Below are 21,893 nucleotides of genomic sequence, written 5' to 3'. Positions count from 1 at the left end.
TCACTCAGAAATTTTGGCAGATTTTTCAGAAATCATTTAGTATAAACGGACAATTTTCGGGTAAATATAGCATATAAAATGATTTTTTATAAATTTATAAATCGGTAAATAATTTCAAAAATGTTTTTATAAAAACCTACATATTTTAATTGATAAGTGGCTAAATTTTCATAATTTAACGATTAACAAATAATTAATTATGTTAATCTGAAGATTAAACAAATTTAATTCTGATAAAAAACAGACGATTTCGTGATTAACGAACATGTTGGAATATCAGAACATCAAGAGTGATCAAAAACCGTATTTTTGGACTAGTTAAGTGAACAAGAACTTTTTGTGAGAAATCCGGACATTTTGGATGAATTGTGCGTGTTTTTCTCCAAACCAAATTAAATAAACGGAAACAAACCACGTACCAAATCCAGACCCCTAATTTGTGATCTTTCTTTATAACTTAATTATTTTATCAACCAACACGTTTACCCAAGTTTACATCCCCATAACTGTTTCCCAAACATATAAACAAGCAACTTGGCCCAGCTGGTGAAACGGAAAAACTAAGCCAAGTTTGATTTTAAACATTAGACATTGAACAACATCACAATCTAAGCTTATTGACACTTTCTGGGTGTCATAGCCACACCTAGACTAGCTATACAGCCCAGCTTAGTATAAATATTATAATAAGATTAACATATTGATATTATTATAATATTGACTATAGGGACTAAGTGATAGCAAGGGAAACGAAACCCGAGCTGACCTCGCACTAAGTGCCAACAAAACCATGAGTTTTATGACCCCACTATTTAAACTATTTTACGAACTTTTGGAGTGAAAAGCATGTTTATATACGTTATCTACCTGAAAACGGTTATGGATATAAATTATCTGAACATTTATATATGAAAAGTCACTACAAACATAATGATTGATAACGTGCTGATGAAAGGTGATTAGTATTGTTGATTGATATATTAAATGGAGATAGTACGAATGACAAAACATAATGAAATTACACGTGACAACATGTTTATACAAACACGTTATGTAATGTTAAACATAATTAAAATGGGGATAACGTGGTCTGTAATGGCCATGGGGATAACGTGATCTGTGATGATCATGGGACTATTGTGGGCAGAAGGGGGGGGCCACAATAGTAATAAACCAAAGTTGACTATGGCCTATGAGCCAAGTTCTGCTGCAACTTACTAAACTAAAGTTGAGTATGGCCTATGAGCCAAGTTTTGCTGCAACTTACTAAACTAAAGTTGAGTATGGCCTATGAGCCAAGTTCTGCTGCAACTAAACTGACTAACTTTATTATGACATGAATGCCAAGAAAATATTGTAATTATACATATTGTGGGCGGAAGGGGGGCCACAGTGATTGGTGATACGTGAAAAATACTATATACGTGTGATATATATATATATACACACACACGCATACTATGTGGATATGCGTAAGAAATACTATGTGTAGAAAATACTAATTATTTGTGTATACACTGTGTAATGTTTGAGTTTACGTGGAACCATTTTGGGCGGAAGGGGGCCATAGTGGTTGATATTACGCGAAATCGTTGTTGGCGGAAGGGGGGCCACAGTGGTTGATTGTACGTGGAAAACGAAAGTACATAGTACGAACGAACAGCCACGATTCTATAGTAATTTCAAACTTATATCATAACCTTAAACACATACATATGTACATACAAAGATATAGATGTATCTATATACAAACGTAAATACGTTTTACATACACGTGTACATGCAAACTATAACTGTGTGGTACGCAGAACTGAATTCGTTAAAATTTATGAAACTCACCAACTATTCGTAGTTGACATGTTTTTAACATGCTTTTAAGGTAATCAGAAAAGTGGAGTGATTGCCTATGTGTTACGGGTTTGGTTAATGATCGATGTTGTGAGCATTTGAGTTAGAAGTAAAGTAGTTGAAGAGCTAGTTTTGATTGTATCACTTAGTTTGTAAAAGATGTTAGAACGATGTAATATATTGTAAATTAGTTAGTAATGTTTCTTTATGAACAATGTATTTGATACCAGTTGTATCTATTACATTTCCGTTTTACGCTTCCGCAAATCGCTTAACGGGGTGTGACATACAACCAGATGTTATTGCCTTCCATGCTGGACTCGCCTACGATCGAAGATGCCTTGCGCCGCCAAAACTTGTTGATTGATACTTAGGCTCTTGTGTCTATTGAAGACAAATAGGTTTGAAGTCTAAACCTCAATCGTATTGATTGTTAGTGTTTGATTACAAATAATGTAGCATTCGTTACTTTTAAAACCCAAAACCCGACATTATATTTTTTTTAGAATTATAAAATTTAATGTTATTAATTATTGAAATCGGTGTAAGAAGTTTATTTATTAAATTGATAGTGGTTTAATAAAATTTGTAATATATATATAGTTTTATGAGTTTGAAAATTGTTGCAAAGTTGTCTAAAGCTTAGGGGGCTAAGCGTAATATTTTCAAAACACCTTTTACTTCAATCAAGGCTTGACGACTGAAAATCCGACGACTTCCTTGTTTATTTCCGGCGAACTTTTAGCACGCAAATAACAACCGAAACATTAAACTGATTGCACCATTGGAATCGTGATCTTTAGCCAATAATTATGCAATTAATATTGCGCGTTGTACGTAGTCAAAAACCTTCCAATTTGAGTCCCAAATCCCGACCAGAAATCACGGAGCTACCAAATTTCGAGTGCACGCTGTTAATACTTTATAAACTGACCCGCGTACTCATTTACGGACGCACCTCAATCACAAATCCATATACCCCTTCACTCGAAATCGTTTCTCTGTATCTTATTGACCGCCGCCGCCGTCCTCATTTCCGGCAAAGTCCACCATAGTTGAACAAGCAGCATTCGAAGTAAGTGATTACAGTATCTCGTTTTTATATTTCAATCAAGTACCCTAAGAATCTATAAGCAATCTGTAACTGAAGAGGTAGGTCCCAGCAGAGCCCAGTTGGACCCGCAAGACTCACCTTGAAGAGGGACGTCTGCGCAAGGACCAACTGCTTCCGCAGGACCCACCATGCTCAGAGATGAAGACCTTACGCGCAGTACGCCAGCTGTTCCCGCAGGGAAAGCCTCCCAATGGTGAAGTACCCCGCCTGTTCCCGCAGCTGCGGATACAAGCCATCAGGGAAGGCTACCCGCACTAATAGCAAGGCTACACGCACAAGGCACTAACTCTTGATACTTCAGTAATGTCACCTGAAGGAATGAGCAAGGCGGGAATACTCCCGCCCAAATGAGCCAGTCCGTATGCTTCTGGAAGATCTTTTGAACTATACCTGCCAAGGTATGGACAAAATAGACAAGATCTGACCAAAGCAGCCCATGAACCAATCACAGGGTGACAGCTCACCGACAACAGTACGAGGAGGAGCACCCTCTAGTACTGTTTCACTATTAGCCGCTGCCTACTCACCAACCCTCACTGTGGGACGTGCGTAGCCTACAGTTGGTGGAACAGTGCATAGCCGGCAGTAAAGGAACAGTATACAGCCGGCCTTGTCACTATCAGCCGCAGCCTATCCACCAACCAGCATGGCTCGTGCGTAGCCCACTGTTGGTAGAACAGGAATACTATTCAGCCGGCTGTACCTTCTTGGAAACCTACCTTCGGCAATAAATACTCCAACACCTTGGAATGGTAAGCACATGATCTGATATCTCATTATCTTATCTTCTCTAGCAATCTCTTAATATACACTTATATTCAGAGCAATCTAGTCTGATTCTCACACCGGAGGGTGGTCACAAGGAGGAACCCCCCCCCCCCTTCTCAGTGACGAGCTTACGGTGTCTGTTTTGCAGGTCACCTGAAGAACAACTTTCTTTGCTGGACCTCATCCTCGTGGGAAACATCTATTTAACCCCCAGATTATCCGTAATCTGCCCGGGGTCGATTAGTGTTTCTTCATTGGCGCCATCCGTGCATAAAAGCTAGAACTAATTCTTAGTTTTTTCAAAATTTCTGAAGAAATGGTTAACGTTACTCCTGTCCCAAGGCAAGTAAGTGACCAAGAAACCCCGGTAACCACAACCCCAGCAACTGGGGGGGAACACCGGCGGTTATACAAATTTTACGAACACTACCCCGGTTACCCAAGCCGGGACAAGTGCAGTAAACAATATTTCACTGGGGTTCACTGATGCCCAGTTGGAGAAACAGGCGAGGCTCCCTCGCCAAACACTCGATCAAGTTAAGGCGTGGGCCGAAGCACGTCAGAAAGAGTTCCAAGCTGAGTTGGATGAACGCTTGCGTTCACTTCAACAGGTTGACGAATTCGGCAGTACTCGCCAACATCTCAACATGAACAGTGAGTGCGAGTACTCGGACGATGAGCGGGAAGAATCCGATACCGACGCAAACCCTCGCCATAAGGCGAAAGGGAAGCGTAAGGAAACGGACTTCCAACCGACAAGGAATTTTGGAGAAACCTTTAAACCAACGAACGCGGGGAGAAACCCACGTGACTTCTCCAAAACCTTTAGACCAACTGCTGCAAATGCGGGAAAGTCCAAGTTTGCAAGGGACATTGCGGAAGCAATCGCCCCGAGAAGTGCCAAACAAATGTCCAACATCGGCACTTATGATGGTCTATCCGACCCAGACGATCACTTGAACAGATTCATTGCGGGGCAACCGTCAGCAACTGGACGGAACCCACGTGGTGTTATATGTTCCAGATGACACTGGTTGGAGCGGCCAGGGTATGGTTCGATCGTTTACTGGTCCACCACATCTATGATTGGGCGGATTTTCAGAACAAGTTCAGCCAACACTTCAGTCAACAGAGGAAATATACTGAAGAACAGTGGACGATCCTCAACTGCGTTAGAGAGGAGGATGAATCTTTACTAGACTTCATCACTCGCTTCAACTCCAAAAAGCTGAGTCTGGGCAACATAAGTGAAGATCTTGTTCGCGCCGCTTTCATCCAGGGCGCCGAATACCCAGAGCTTATCCGCACGTTGACGGGTAAGGACGGCATGCCATCCACATGGGATGCCATCATGACGGCGGCCAAGCGCTTTGCCGAGACAGAGAAGCAACTGGGTAGGGATCTTCCCCAGAGTACACACCTCTACAGGCAGAGGACCAGAGATAACAATGTTCGGATCGCCCGGCAGAACAAAAAGAGGAAGCTAGGTATTTGGCAGTCAAGGGTAAACTTTGACACCTCATCCAGCTCTCGCCCTCTTGTTGGCGGAAGGGATAACACACACCCTTCAAGCCGAAAACACCGGTGGACGCCACTCACCAAAAGCGTCACGGAGATATTTGCCACCGAAAAACTCCCATGGCCAAAAGCTCCAATGATCCGGCAGCGACCTAATGCGGATCAAAGCAAATCCTGTGACTTCCACGGGACAAAGGGTCATAGTACGGAGGAGTGTACATCCTTGAAGGATATTGTTGAAACATTCGTCAAGGATGGAAGACTTGCACACCTTGTGGCATCAATCAAGAAGGGAGGAAGGAATGATAACCGGTACAGTGGCAACGGACGAAAGCCCGTTGACATCAGCATCAACATGGTTCATGGCAACATCAGAGGAAGAAAAAGGCGAACGACAGAACCATGCGCGTGGAAGGAAGCTGAGGTGCGCTTCCCGCGAGTGCCAGGAGGACCCAGCAAAGAAGGCCCTATCGTCATCAAAAGCCAGCTGGGGCACTACATCACTTCTCGCACTCTTGCTGACAACGGCGCCTCGTCAACGGTGATGTACAGGCAGTTCTTCGACAAGCTAGATGACGAAGACAAGGAACGCCTGGAAACGGTCTACGCCTCGATGGAAGGGTTCGACGGCAGCACAAACACCCCCCTGGGTATCCTATCTTTCCCCGTCACTCTTACGGACGGGAAACACTCCCGCACAGAAGATGTGGACTTTGTCGTGATGAGGAAGCCACACCACACATACGACATTCTCTTCGGGAGAGACGGGATGGCAAGATTCAACGCCGTGGTATCTTCAGTCCACGGCATGATGGGATGGCCAACAGCTGAGGGTGTAGCGATGATCACCGGCATTCCCCAGGTATGCATCGCATCTGTCTCATCTAAACCCAAACCAAAGATGGCTAAACCAACCATCACCGAACCGGAAAGATGGGCCTTCAATGGCAAATACCCTGACCAGGCCGTTACCATTGGCCCAACAGTCGTTGATCCCACGCGCACCTTACTCAAACGCTTACTACAGAAAAACGCTGATATCTTCGCGTGGACACCAGCTGACATGACTGGCGTACCCCGAAGTAAGGCAGAGCATAAGCTCAAGTGCGACCCAGCTGTTACGCCAGTCGTACAAAAGCGCAGAGTAATGGGGCCAGAACAAACTAACGCGTGTAGAACCCAAGTTAAGGAACTCCTTGACGCAGGCATCGTACGCGTTAGCAGATATCAAACATGGGTTGCAAATCCCGTGATGGTACCGAAGAATAACAAACAATGGCGCATGTGCATAGATTTCAAGGACTTAAACAAAGCATGCCCCAAAGATTGTTATCCGTTACCCGAAATTGATCTTAAGGTGGATTCGTTAGCACCGTTTCGCCTTAAATGCTTCCTGGATGCGTATAAGGGGTACCATCAAATCCACATGGCCGTTGATGATCAGGACAAAACCGCTTTTTGGACGCCCGATGGCACATTTTGTTACCAAATGATGCCATTTGGACTTAAGAATGCCGGGTCCACATACTAACGCCTGATGGACAACCAGTTTCATGACCAAATTGGGAGGAACTTGGAAGTCTACATGGATGACTTGGTCATCAAAAGCCCTGACGCAGAAGCGATGTTGAAAGACATCGAAGAAACTTTCAACACGCTCAGGATGATAAACATGAAGCTCAACCCGAGCAAGTGTTCCTTTGGGATGGAAGAAGGGAAGTTCTTAGGGGTCATCGTCACTAAAGATGGCTTCAGAGCGAACCCTGAAAAGGTCGAAGCCATTATCAAAATGGAATCGCCTACTACCATCAAACAGGCTCAGACACTGAATGGACGACTAGTCGCACTTAATCGCTTTTTGGCAAACCACGCGGATAAGTCGTTTCCTTTCGTGTCAACATTGAGAAACTGTTTAAAGAAAACGCACTTCCGCTGGACACCAGAAGCGGAAGCAGCTTTTCAGGAGATTCGGTCACGCTTGATCGAACTCCCAACGCTCACAGCACCAGAAGCGGGGGAGGAGTTAATCCTATACCTTTCCGCAACAGATAGAGCAACCGGGGCGGTCCTGCTAGTAGAACGGAAAGGTATCCAGATGCCAATCTATTATGTCAGCCGTATCCTAACAGACGTAGAAACCCGGTACTCTACCCTCGAAAAATTAGTCTTAGCACTTGTACACGCTTCACGCAGGTTAAGACGATATTTCCAGGGTCACCCAATCACCATTCTCACCAACTTCAAACTTGCAAACGTTCTACGCAAACCCGAGTTATCGGGACGCCTAGCCAAATGGGCAATTGAGTTGGGGGAATACGCGATAAAGTATAAACCAAGACCATCCATAAAAGGCCAGGTTTTGGCCGACTTTATTGCGGAAGTGCCTACATCGCGGGAAAAAGAGGGCCAGGAAGAGGCTCAACCCTCTCCAGCACAGGACATCAATGATGTCTGGCGACTCTACACTGATGGAGCAGCCAGTAACGAGGGTTCAGGCGCAGGGTTGAAACTAACCAACCCAGCAGGCCAAGAATACCCTTACGCTATTCGACTGGATTTTCCAAGTACGAATAACGAAGCCGAGTATGAAGCATTCTTGGCCGGGCTGAGAATTGCGCATAAGATGGGAGTGAAATACTTGGAAGCCCACGTGGATTCCATGTTAGTAGCCAACCAAATAAACGGGACGTACACGGCCGTGAACGACACAATGGCCCTGTACCTCGCACAAGCAAAAACCCTTATGCGCGATTTTAACGATTGCAAAGTCATACACGTCAAGCGTAGCGAAAACAAATCTGCGGATGCGTTAAGCAAGCTTGCATCATTAGCCTTCACCCACTTGGGAAAGGACATCCGCATTGAACTCCTCGGGGCACCTTCAGTCCCGCACAAGGAAATTTGTGTCATCCAAACCGGCACAGAAACGTGGATGACACCAATAATAAATTACCTTGCGGCGGGTATACTACCAGAGTCTGTAAAGCACTGAATTATCAACTCATCGATGACATCCTTTACAGACGTAACTTTCTTGGCCCACTCTTAAGATGTGTGGACAACCAAGATGCTGACTACCTCCTAAGGGAAGTACACGAAGGCATCTGTGGAGTACACGCAGGACCACGCGCTGTTGTAGCTAAGCTAAACAACGCGGGATACTTTTGGCCGGGGATGCATACGGATGCGCTGGCATACATCAGAAAGTGTAGGTCTTGCCAGCTCTACGCACCCAACACGCATCGCCCGAAGAATGAACTTGTTCCAGTCACCTCTTCATGGCCATTTCAGAAGTGGGCCATCGATGTGACAGGCCCATTTCCTACAGCAGCAGGAAACGTTCAGTTCCTAGTGGTAGTCATCGACTACTTCACCAAGTGGATAGAAGCAAAACCCTTAGCCCAAACAACCGCGAAACATATCAAAAAATTTATTTGGGAATTTATTATTTGTCGTTTTGGACTTCCACAGAATTTGGTGAGCGATAACGGCACCAACTTTGCTGACAAGAAGCTACAAAAGTGGCTGGAAGAACTTCAAATCACCCACACCTTTACCTCAGTGGCGCACCCGCAGGGTAATGGTGAGGTAGAAAGAGCAAATAAGAGCATCGTCGAAGGCATAAAGAAAAGACTCTTGGAACACAGATCCGGCTGGGTGGACGAGCTTCCGCACGTCCTTTGGGCAAACAGAACGCTGAAAAAGGCCAGTACGGGAGAAACCCCGTTCAGCCTCACTTATGGCACTGAAGCCATGGTCCCGGTCGAAATTGGTTTACCCTCACCAAGGGTCTTGATTCAGCCAGAAGACAATGATGCGGAAAGACGGTTAGACCTTATGCTAACCGAGGAACGCAGAGACTTAGCCGCAGTGCGTGAAGAGAACTACAAGTGACAAATGCAAAAGTACTACAACACGCGGGTAAAACTCTGCAACTTCAATGTAGGAGACTACATACTGCGTAACAACGAGGCTTCGAACCAACAACGCCCAGGAAAACTGGCCCCGGTCTGGGAAGGGCCATACATTATCAAAGAAGTTCTGGAAAAGGGCGCATACCGGCTCGAAAGGCTCTATGGAACTCCCATCCCAAGAACATGGAATGGAGCTCAATTACGCAAATGTTACATGTAGATCAATTCCAAACTTGTAAAAGGCCTAGAGCCACTTCTAATGGAAATGATTCTCCTTTCACATTGTGTTGATAGCCTTACCTTTATACTTATGAACTTCCCACACTGATATGCTGGTATTCACCGCCTAAATATGGGAAGAAGTAAGTCGTTACGTGTGGAAGGCGGCAAAACCCGCATAAACACATAAAACGGTAAAAATTTCAAAAGAAAAGATAAGGAAAACCTTCACGCAGGTCAGTTATAGGTAAAGTTTGGTCATCCCACTAAATGAAAGTGACGGTCCTACCCGCACAATCATGATAGAGGAAACTGAACATTAACCTATTAGCAACCGCGCGTACAAAGGCTAACTTATTCAAAATACTTAGAAAATTTTTAAGGAAAAGATGAGGAAAACTTCCACGCAGGACAGATATAAGTAAAGTTTAGCCATCCTACTAAGTGAAAGTGACGGTCATACCCGCACAATCACGAAAGAGGAAGCAAAACTTAAACTTATAATCTGCCACGTTAAAAAGTTAACTTATCCAAGTACTCAAGAAATTCCTAAGTTAAATCAAAATATGCGTGAAATAAACAAGGCAAGGCGTTGGCAAATAATCTTTATTCCATAGAAATTCAAATATTACAAGGATTGCTGGGTACATACCCGCATACAAGAGAATCTATACAAAAGTAAAAATCTACCCTAACGGTGGGAAGGGATCTTCAGGTTCAAACTTCAGGACCACTCCCCCCAAACCCACTCGTTCCCGCATCATCAGTTGACGGTGGCGGTTCAAGGAAGGCTTTGAGAATAGCTAGCCCATCATCAGCGGCAGCAATTTCGTCCACCTTCTCCACCACCGGATGTGGGAAGGCAGCGTATTGGTTCACTGCTTGGTCGTAAGCAACGTCAGTATCTACGTTATATAGAGGGAAGTTAGAAGGCGGGATGCCCTTCTCAACATATCCCAGACCAAGCAGGAAACCTGCCTTTTCTCCATCATCGTGAGAAGCGTTGAGGGCTGCGCTCATAGCATCATCGTAAGATGTATCCGTGAAGACCCGATGCACAACCTACAAAAAAAAAATAAATGTCAACTTTTCCAGATATAAAGAAAAGCGTGAAGACATTATGAAGACTATACATACCTGAGACAACGCTTCTCGAAGAAGCCATTCCTTGGTAACCAGAGCCTCCTGGAGGGCGGCTTGAGCTTCATTACGGGCGCGTTCGGCTTCGTTCTTTGTAAGGTTGGCAAGAAACACATCTTTCGCTGCAGCCTCTTCGACGCCCTTTAGCTTACGCTCAGTATGCTCAAGCACCCCCCTCTGGTCCAGGATCTCTTGGAGCTTCTTGGCGTCTTCCATGGCCAAGGCATCATGAGCCTGCTGGAGGGCCTCTAATTTGGCTTTAAGCTCCTCATTCTCCACGCGTAGAGGCTCCGCAACAGCTTCAGCCTTGACGGCCCTCTCAGTTGCATTCCGTGCGGTTTCCTTAGCTAACCGAATCTGTTCGTTAACAGCTTGGGCAGCCTTGGAACGGGCCTCAAGCCGGGCCTGAACGTCAACCTCGAGGGCCTTGAACGCCTTCTCCTTCTCCGCAGCAGTGGCGGAGAGTCTCCTGTTCTCCTCCCGGATGGCACGCGCCTGAGCCACCTCTTGCATACGCGCCGCCTTTAATTTGTCATTTTCACGACAAAGCAGCTCGACGCGCGGCTGCATCCGGGCCAGGAGAATTCGAAGCTCCGTGCTAAGCCTACCCTCTTGGTAGCTAGCCATTGCTTCCCCCAACGCACCATTGGGAGCTGCGTGGCGCGCCCACTCCACGCAGTCCACAGACGTGCGAAGGGTTGTTCCTCGGCGGATGTTCCATCGTGGAACATACACTTCATTGGAATCTGACACTGCAAAAAACAAAAAGCAGTTAGGAAAAGATGATAAAAAAAAACCAGCCAAAAGAACCCTACGCACCTGTAGGGTCGACAACAGGCCGATAGCCGCCAAACCCATCACCTGAACCTAAGGGAAATCCATCCAAGAGGTCAGGCAGATGGGAAGGAGGCAGAGGTTGGCGAGAAGCCCCGTATGTACCTGAAGAGCCGGCCGTACTCGCCGGTGCCGGAGGAGGCATAGTGGAGGCCGTCGCGGTGGAAACCAACGGAGGTGAACTCACCGGAGGTGAACTCACAACCGTGGCCGCGGCGGCAGAAGAGCCCGCAGAAGGAACCACCGCCGGCTCAGTGAAGGATTCCGTAAAAATGGCACTCACAGCCGGCGGGGATGAAGTTACGAGTGGAACAGTTGCCTCAACAGGGTGAGCAACTGAACAAACACTCGAAGCAGGCGCAGCCGCCTAGGTCATCGCCTCGGGTAGGTTGACCAAACCTACCGTCATGGATCCAGACGCACTCCTTCCCGCTCCACTCGGGAATGCGGTTGCATCCACGCCTGCACAAAGACAACATATTTAAATATAATGGCAGAAACATGAAGTTAAAATTATTAACTTTACACTTACGAGTCCTTTTGAGCTTGAAGGTGCGAACACGCGGGGACGAACCCGATGGAGCCGGCCTCTTCACGCCGTTGACCGTCGTCGTCCGGGGCTGCTCGGAGGTGACAGCCGTCTGAACCTCCGGAACAGTGGTCTCACCACCAGGGTTCCCCGCCACCTCCTCACTTTCGGTCTCTGAGTTAGACCGATTCACCGGATCGGCAGTGGAGGCAACTGTCGCCTTGCCCTTCCCGCCGGCAGCCTTCTTCTTCCTCGCCAACAAAGGACCATCTGCGGATTCCTCATCAGAAGATGACAAAATTAGAGGAATTCCCGCAGAGGTTTCAGCATTCACAGGGCGAGGGTTAAAAAGTTCTTTACCTGGCCGCCTGGCGCTTAGGATCTCGTGGCCTGGCGGGTAGACCTCCACGAACCGATCCGCCGTTTGCTCAAGGATGGGCAACTCGTTCTCATCTAGAGCACGAGTACCCATCCGAGCGGGACCATCAGCCTCCCGCGGATGCAGGAGCGACTGCAAGTCATTCCCTTCTGAAATAATAGAAGAAACAGTTAGAAGAAAAAACCTAAATCAACAAAGAAGACAAAGCATACCGTAAGGGACAGAGTTCACACCGTATTCTAGGACGATGGGAATCTGTGACGCCTCCTTCCACACCCGGCTCATCCCGAGCATCACCATCCCGGACTCCGCAAAGCGGTAAACCGGAGACTGGATCCGGGAAACCTTGGAGAACCATTCCGCCTCCTGGTAATTCAAGGCGGGAAGGTTCGGGAGCGCGCTCCCGTTTTTAAACGTCATCGCTATCGGGATGACACGAGCGGAGATATAAAAAAACTCCCGCTTCCACGACCGAAGACTGCGCTCGGTTGCGCAAATCTTCAGACCCTTGATCCGGTTGACCAGGGTGTACCACCTTGGATGCACCTCCAGGAGTAGAAGGTCATCAGGCGGTCGACATGGGGCTCCACACCCATAATGAGGCACACCCATTCGAAATGGCGGATCTTTGCGATCGCCATTGGGTGTACCTCCGTCAAGTGTACACCGTGCCTCTCCAGAACACGGTACACAAACTTCGTCAATGGGAACCTCAGATTCCCATAGACGAAGAATGCGGCGTACACCCCTATCTTGCCCTTGGGGGCATCGTACACCGTCTGATGAGGCTCCGGAAACCCAGGCTCGAAAGGCTCGAGCATGAACTTCCGGACGATGTACTGGTAGAGATCAGTAGGAAGAGCGCACTGGCACTCACCAGCAGTGCTCTTGTCGTCCTTATCGGACGTCGACGTCGGGTTCTCGACGAACATCTCAGACTCCTCGGCAGTGGCCTCAAAATCACGGGTACAAAACATGTTTTGGATGTAACAGAATGATTTCAGAAGAATGCTCGACGGAATAGTGAGTATTCGCCGGAAATCGTTTACAAGAAGAAGAGAGAAGTGAAAGTGTAGATTACTGTGAACCCTCACCCCCTTTATATACTCATCGCAATAAATGCGATGAATTTAATGCGGAGGAGAGAGAAAAGAGCTGGTGCAATGAAACTATGACATGTGGAAAAAGCAACCTGGCAACAGCTGTTGACGGGACGTGTGCCGTAAAATCCGCACCCACGCGCCCGAAAAATCGCGCCCACGCGCCTGAAAAAGCGCCTGGAATGACCATATACTGTCACGTCGTCATAACTTCCTGCACGTCCTGAAACTGTCAGAAGAAACCGTCAGACACTAACGTCCCTTCAACAGTCTGGACTGTTCTTATCCTTTCACCAACTCTTCGAATTTCAAAGAAATTCAAAAAGATTCAAATATTCAAAAATAAGAGGGAATATATCCCCTTACCTGGGCAACCAAGTAACTATAAGACAGGTGCGGGTACAGTGTCAAAGTAAAACCCTTCACATACTTAGCACCCGCAGGGAATGGACGCCAAGAATACCTTGGAAGTAAACTAACAATAAGACGAGTGCGGGTACAGTGTCAAGGCGAAACCCTTCACATACTTAGCACTCGCAGGGAATTGAAACCAAGAAGGATCTTCTGGGCCATGCTCGCGGAAAGGGAAATAACATCCCCGCATAGCGGGATCGTTGACAACTAGATTGTTTGAAGCTCCAAGATGGAATTGGTTGTTTAACATAATTGATCACTATGTTAAAACTACCAAAACCTCATGGAGATTCTACACAAGTGAAACTCAACGCTCCTGACTTGCGAGGAGGTTAAAACCTACCCGCATCATACCCAAAGATCAAGCAGAAAAGTCGGGAATTTCTGCGTGACATTAGGAAAACCGCGGGAAGAATCCCCACGGAAAACCTTAAAACTAAAAACCCTTTTCAAAACCCCTTGCTAAAGTCCAAAAGTTCACCTCACTTATTAATAATTCATGAGAAGAACATTGGACTGGGGGGACTTGAAGAGGTAGGTCCCAACAGAGCCCAGTTGGACCCGCAAGACTCACCTTGAAGAGGGACGTCTGCGCAAGGACCAACTGCTTCCGCAGGACCCACCATGCTCAGAGATGAAGACCTTACGCGCAGTACGCCAGCTGTTCCCGCAGGGAAAGCCTCCCAATGGTGAAGTACCCCGCCTGTTCCCGCAGCTGCGGATACAGGCCATCAGGGAAGGCTACCCGCACTAATAGCAAGGCTACACGCACAAGGCACTAACTCTTGATACTTCAGTAATGTCACCTGAAGGAATGAGCAAGGCGGGAATACTCCCGCCCAAATGAGCCAGTCCGTATGCTTCTGGAAGATCTTTTGAACTATACCTGCCAAGGTACGGACAAAATAGACAAGATCTGACCAAAGCAGCCCATGAACCAATCACAGGGTGACAGCTCACCGACAACAGTACGAGGAGGAGCACCCTCTAGTACTGTTTCACTATTAGCCGCTGCCTACTCACCAACCCTCACTGTGGGACGTGCGTAGCCTACAGTTGGTGGAACAGTGCATAGCCGGCAGTAAAGGAACAGTATACAGCCGGCCTTGTCACTATCAGCCGCAGCCTATCCACCAACCAGCATGGCTCGTGCGTAGCCCACTGTTGGTAGAACATGAATACTATTCAGCCGGCTGTACCTTCTTGGAAACCTACCTTCGGCAATAAATACTCCAACACCTTGGAATGGTAAGCACATGATCTGATATCTCATTATCTTATCTTCTCTAGCAATCTCTTAATATACACTTATATTCAGAGCAATCTAGTCTGATTCTCTCACCGGAGGGTGGTCACAAGGAGGAACCCCCCCTTCTCAGTGACGAGCTTACGGTGTCTGTTTTGCAGGTCACCTGAAGAACAACTTTCTTTGCTGGACCTCATCCTCGTGGGAAACATCTATTTAACCCCCAGATTATCCGTAATCTGCCCGGGGTCGATTAGTGTTTCTTCAGTAACGATTAGAAACGAAGTTTTGCAAATGAAATTTGTGGCTGCTTATTTGGGTTCTAAACTGAAACATGAACATCAATCTGTAAACATTTTCCAAAATTGTACAGTTTGCGTATTTCTATTATATGAATAGTATAATTAACAATTTTAATATGTTAATGTTTCTCTTATGAATTTGAAATATAGTTAACATGTGGTACTATGTCTTTTATTTATTTGATTATTTATTTATTATTATTATTTTATTATTATTTAAAGAAAAAGAGATGAAAAAGAAAAGGAAGAAACTGATTTGATAATAAATATTTCGTATCATTATTAGCTTTGAAGATACATTTTTATTAATAGCATATATATAATAAAATTAGTATTATCCACTAATTAAATAAGTAATAATTAGTCATTTTGAAATTTTGGTATGTCATATATTGTCTAGTTATAAAGTTCGAACCGAAAATGTGTGAAATATTTTATGATAAACATTACAATCCTTGTACGAAAGTCGCAAGGGAACTTATGTCTCGTTAATCATTATGGATTTTAGCAAAGTTACCTCTCGCTCAAGGATTCATTTTTTTCTTTTCTCTCGTTAGATATTTATTTTGTTTATACTTAATAATTAGGACAAATTTTCGGGACTTCTCGCGAGACCAACTAGTTTGCTTTAATCTTAACCGTCTTCTCGTTACTGTATTCCACATTCCATGTGAGTTCTTCATAACCCCATTTTAACGTTTTATAATATTTTGGGGGTAGCACGTCACAAGTTTTTCTTCCGTTAGTTATGTGATTGTTTACAAACCAATTCGCTTATATCCTACATGTTAATATTATTCGTGCATATTGTTTATGATTACACGTGAACTTGCTTGCAACGTGTTTATTGTTTTTATGGTGGAAGTTACGCAAACGCAAACGCATACACATAGTGGGAGGGTCCGACGGGACGTACCCGCGCCGTCTAACGTTACGACTCCGGTTGTTTACGTAGGGTGGTTCTCATTTCCCCGACTTCAACGGCTTCGGCTAAATGAACGGGAGGACGACACTATTTGATTTCATTTACTTTACGCTTGAATACTTATTGCATGACGATCGTTGAATCGCGAGTTTCCTATATATATGTATACGCAAAAACTTATGAAAACTCACCAAGTTAATTGTTGACAAAATATATTATTTTTAATGTGTTACAGGTTGAATCGATGGTGTGCTAAGGACGAAGATAATTAGTTTGCCTTAGGATATTAGAAATAAAGAACTTGTTTACTTTTTCGATGAAGGGTTATTGTTTTCTTTTATTTATGAACAATGTGTGTATTTTTGATGATATGAAATGAATTAAATATAATTAATGTCGTTTTAATAGCGTTACGAGCTTATGAATGATCTATACGTTACACCCGGGCGTATTCCGCTTAAAGCCGGGGTGTTACAAATAACCCTTATTTATATCAATACAATTTGACAAAATAGCGAAAGACGTCATTTATGTTTGAACGTTTTTTCAGTAGACGTCCTTTAACAAAAGTAATGTTAGAAAACATACATTATGTTTCAAATCCCTATCATGTTACGTCCTTTGGCACTAACCCTATTAAATTTTCTTGTTAAATCCAGTTATGTGCAAGGCACATGAGGGTAGTTTTGTAATTTCTTGTATATATTTAATAACTAAAACTAAAATTAAAAAAAAACATCTTTTAAATAATCTCTTTCACTCTATTATTCTTCTATCATCCATCACTACTCGCCCTATCCTATCTTACTTCTCCTCTATAATATCCACCACCACCTCCCGTCGCCACCACCCGCAACACCGTCACAGCCGCCGTAGCACGCCTCCACTTGCAACCACCGCGGGCTGCGCCTCCACCTTCAACCACCGCCGGCTCCGCCTCCACCTGTAACCACTGCCGGCTCCGCCTCCACATGCAACCACCACCGGCTCCGCCTCCACCCGCAGCCACTGCCGGATTCGCCACCACCCGCAACCATCGCAGGCTCCGCCTCCACCCGCAACCACCACCGGCTCCGCTTGAGGGGGAAGAAGAGGGGAATGAGTTGGTGATAGATGTGTTGGTTTCAGCCTTTTTAGGTGGTGGTTGGAGGTTGTCAGATTCTATGGCGAAAAGAAAGGACAACAGTTACATCGATAAGGATGACGATGGTGGCCGACCATGGTGACGGGATGAAGTTGGTGCGATGTGTTGTTGGTGGCGGTCGGATGTAATAGGTGCGGTGGTGCACCGGAGGAGTTGAGAATGAGAATGGGAGATGAAGATTAGGCATAAATAGAGTTTTATATTTATTTATTCAAAGACCAAATTTTTAAGCTAATTACAAAAATAACCCCTCAAGAGGTAAAATGACTAAGTTGCCCTCATATGAGGCGCACATGACTGGATTTAATGAAAAAAATTAACGGGATTAGTGTCAAAGGACGTAACATAATAGGGATTTGAAATATAATGTAAGTTTTCTGCCATTACTTTTGCTAAAGGGCGTCTACTAAAAAAACGTTCACACATAAAGGACGGCTTTTGCTATTTTGTCATACAATTTTTTGTTAGACAAGAATAGGAAAAAAACTAACCTAAAAATTCCCTAGGTTTGTAAGTACGACAACTAGATCCTCATACTTACGCAAGATTACACTAACAAAAGGGAGGGGTCAGCCTTTTTCTTGGGGTCTAAGATACTGATTAGGTTAACCTTAAAGAGATTATGCTAATAATCCCTTACTTATAACCTAAACAAAATAACCGGTCCCCCAGACCAATACATATAGCATACTTTAAAAGTCCATATCAAAGTTTATTTAATTGAATAAACTATTACTAATAGATATTTTTAATGATAAATTAGTTAGTATAAATAATTAATTAGGTCTTAGTATTCGTCATCACCGTTTAAACGATTTAAGCAGATTTTAGTTCGTTGCTCAATGTGTAACTCTTACGGGTCGTAACTCGGTCGGTGGCGTTAAATTAACCGAACCGGCACACTATTTCCAACAACAGGAGATTACGAAAAAGGTTTCACGACACATGTCCAGGTTTAACAAGGTCGATTTTAACAAATTTTAATAATTGATTCTTGATCTAGCTGGTTGAGGTTCGAACCGGTTTTTAAAACCATATCATGGAGTAAACCCATCCTTTATTGCTTTTCTAAAAGGTCAAGCTTTAAATATTCAAGCAAGTTCAACTCAATACATCTCCAACTACAAACATTTAATTTCAAGAAACTATATTATAATAAAAAAACACAAATAAAATTGATTGAAAGGTATAGATGAAGGTATATAAAACATATAGTAGAAAGGCCAATGGGGCATGTCCCCACACCGTCTGTGTACCACACATGGCTACCTCAAAAACTCAATGTCTATATAGTCTTATTTAGGTTTTGTTAGATAATGTTTTTTCTTAAGCAATTTAAATAGAAAAACATTATTTATTTGGTGGTTGTGTACTGAGAAAAAATGTGTCAAATTATTTAAAAAAATGCAAACATCGATTAAAATTGCTTTTCATATACCTCTTACAAGAGCATATTATTTTATGTTATTAAGGTAGTTGTTTCTATTTATTTGGCTATTCGGTCAAAAACGGTAACGAGCAGACTTTTAAGGAGTAAAGTTTTATTTATATTATAGACACGCGTTTTAACTAAATGGACTAAAACGATGAAACCTTAATGCGGAAAGGAGCCAATGCCAAACACTCCCGTTCTTCCTTCTTGTTCAAGAAAGTAATGAATTCAAGCTTGAGCCTTCGTTTTGGATCGGATCTCGGTTGCAAGAAGTAAAGGAATGCTCTTTGTGAAGTTTCACAGGTGGAAATCTCCAAAAAAACATCAATCATATTTGATTATAGATCTAAGAGTTCGGTTAAATTTGAGGTAAGTTTATGTTTAAAGATCATGTAGTGAACGGTTTCACATGGAAGCTTGTGGATATTCATTTTGAGTTATTGGGAATTATAAAGTCTTAATCTTGATTTGTTTGGGGATTCTTTGATTGAAGTCGTCATTAGATTCAAAGATAGGGTTTTCTCGATAAGCTTCTAAGTTATTGCTACCATTGGTTATCGCTTTGGTTATATTTGTTGCTTAGGATAGTTATCGTTCGTTAGATTGTTAGCGATTAGATTTAATACATTTATAATAAACTTTTATTTGCCAGGTAAGTTTTTCTTGAATGGCCATTGGATCACCACGGACCGTTGGTTCACTCGATCATCTCTATTCTCCGAGTATAGAACTGTGGGGTGCTAGGGTGGCTAGCACATCCCCGTAGAGAAGCTAGTAATTAGCTCGCCTCATCAATCCCGACCTGACAACCACCCTCATAAGAGTCCACCACATGTTAGAAAACTCATGGCTCAACCTGAAACTCCTATTTTATATCACATGTGAGACTTAAGCCCACGAACTCCCATTTTCTAAATGAAGTTTAATATATACTAAGAGCATTCCTACTAACTTCTCTATAATTATATTAAAAATCACTATATTTTCTCTCTTAATCTCAAATAAATAATATTTTTATATATATTTGTCATTAACTTTTCTTTCATCTCTACTCAGAACCACTTTCGATAAATATAAATATAAAGTATGAACAATGTTTGTCCAATTTTACTCATAAATAGTAACATTTTCTCGCTACTCTATTCAGAAACACTTACAATCACACTCTAAGAAATAAAGTACGCAGTCACATGCTATAGAGTATGTGTCATGAAAGCTCTAATTGTTTATTACTATTAACTTTTATTTGCTCAAAGAGCATAAACGGTTGTGAGTAGAGAAGCAAGAAAATGGTACTGTTCATGAGTATATTTGAGGAAACACTGTTTATACTCTCTAATTTTTTAATATTTGTTGAAAGTGATTGTAAATGAATAAAATAGAAAATATAACAATAAATGCATAAAAAATATTATTTAATTAAAAAAAGAAATAAAAAATGTCGTGATTTTTAATATAATTATAGAAATGAAGATAGAGAAATTGTTTGAAATGTTGCATTCCTAGCCCGTCCTCCCAACTCCATCTCTATAATTAAAATAAAAGCCATTACATTTTTCTCTTCTCAATTAAATAGTATTGTATTTATACATTTATCGTTGCAGTTTCTGTCTTTTTCTCGTAACCAGTTTCAACTAATATTAAAAAATAAATAAGGTAAAAAAAAACGACCTCAAAATTTACAAAAAAAAAAAATCACAAATATTTCTCACTTCTTTACTTATAACCCCCCACTCTAGCATTTACAAAATTCATTCGCGGGAATTTCGAAGATGTATTAAGAATTCTCTTGGAATCCGAAATGTAAACTGAAAATTGGCTTAAAATTACACATGAATAAATATTCCATTAATTTTTTGTCAATTAAAATATTCGCGGAGTTTTAGTTTTCTTATATCCAAATAAATTATTATTATTATTATTATAGAAAATAGAATTTCAACCAGACCAAACAGAATATAGTTTTGAGTTTTAAGATTTTCCCTATAAATACTCCCAATACCCACTTCATCCTCTCTCATCATCACCACCACCCTAATTTCTTCAGTAAACATAGAAATGGGCATAAAAAAATCAAACAAACTCTCACAATCAGCACTGTTGAAACAGATGATGAAAAGATGTTCAAGTTTGGGCAAAAAACACGGTTCGTTCGATGTCCCAAAAGGCCATTTTCCGGTGTACGTTGGCGTTCACCGAACCCGATACATCGTTCCGATTTCCTTCTTAACTCACCCTGAGTTCCAACAACTGCTCCGTCACGCGGAGGAAGAGTTCGGGTTTCATCACCAAACCGGCCTCACCATCCCATGTGAAGAAGTCGTTTTCCGATCTCTCACCTCCATGCTCCAACAGCTTTAGGCCGGGTTCTCGTTAATCGCCTCTCACTTTCTAAGAAAAATGGGATTAAAATGAAATTGCATTACGCAATCACTTCATTTATTTAAGGATACTCACTTTCCAGGGATATAGCTTTTTAATCCAGATTAATGTACTGCTATGGCTGCGTGAAGTACAAGTGCTCCAGGGGTACAAAACTGAGAGAGATTTTTAACTTTGGGAAACTGGATTCCCTTTTTTTTTAACCATTTTTCTTTATTTTTCCTGACTCTAACCCAAATATATTATTTCAATATTTGATTTATTTTTTGGGTTAGATTAGGGTGTACAAATTAAATTTTGTAATTTTCTCATGTGAGGTGCCAGTTATTTTGCACCGTTTCGAGAGTAACTAATATTTCTCTTATATTTTTGTGGTTTCAATGAAATTATAATTTGTGATGATTATTGTATATGTGTTAAATTATTTTCATCTTCATATAAATAAACTATTGATATATGAGCTTTTGCTTAATTGACATTAGAAGGAAATTAAAGATTTGGGATCTCTAGCTAGTTCGAATCAGATCTTAACCAGAGGATCTAGCTACCAACGTTGTTTGTGACGGTGAGCGTACGAGGTCTTTATCATTGGGTTACCTCAAATAATCAGACTTTATTATTTCGTTGTAAAAAAGTAATTAATAAATAAGTACAAATCTTCTCTTATATTGACCAGATATAATTA

The 21,893-nt window shown here is 42.9% G+C and overlaps 1 pseudogene; it reads left to right on the top strand.

The window, feature by feature from the left end:
- Nucleotides 1–20,884: 20,884 nt before the first annotated feature.
- Nucleotides 20,885–21,187, top strand: LOC143530570 (auxin-responsive protein SAUR50 pseudogene; annotated as a pseudogene).
- The last annotated feature ends 706 nt before the right edge of the window (nt 21,188–21,893 follow it).

The sequence above is a fragment of the Bidens hawaiensis genome, unplaced genomic scaffold (genome assembly GCF_021521415.1).
Source record: "Bidens hawaiensis isolate Kalapana, Puna unplaced genomic scaffold, B.hawaiensis_p1.1 tig00000657_1, whole genome shotgun sequence".
In the NCBI taxonomy this organism is placed as follows: Eukaryota; Viridiplantae; Streptophyta; class Magnoliopsida; order Asterales; family Asteraceae; genus Bidens; species Bidens hawaiensis.
This window is presented reverse-complemented; position numbering and strand designations above follow the sequence as displayed.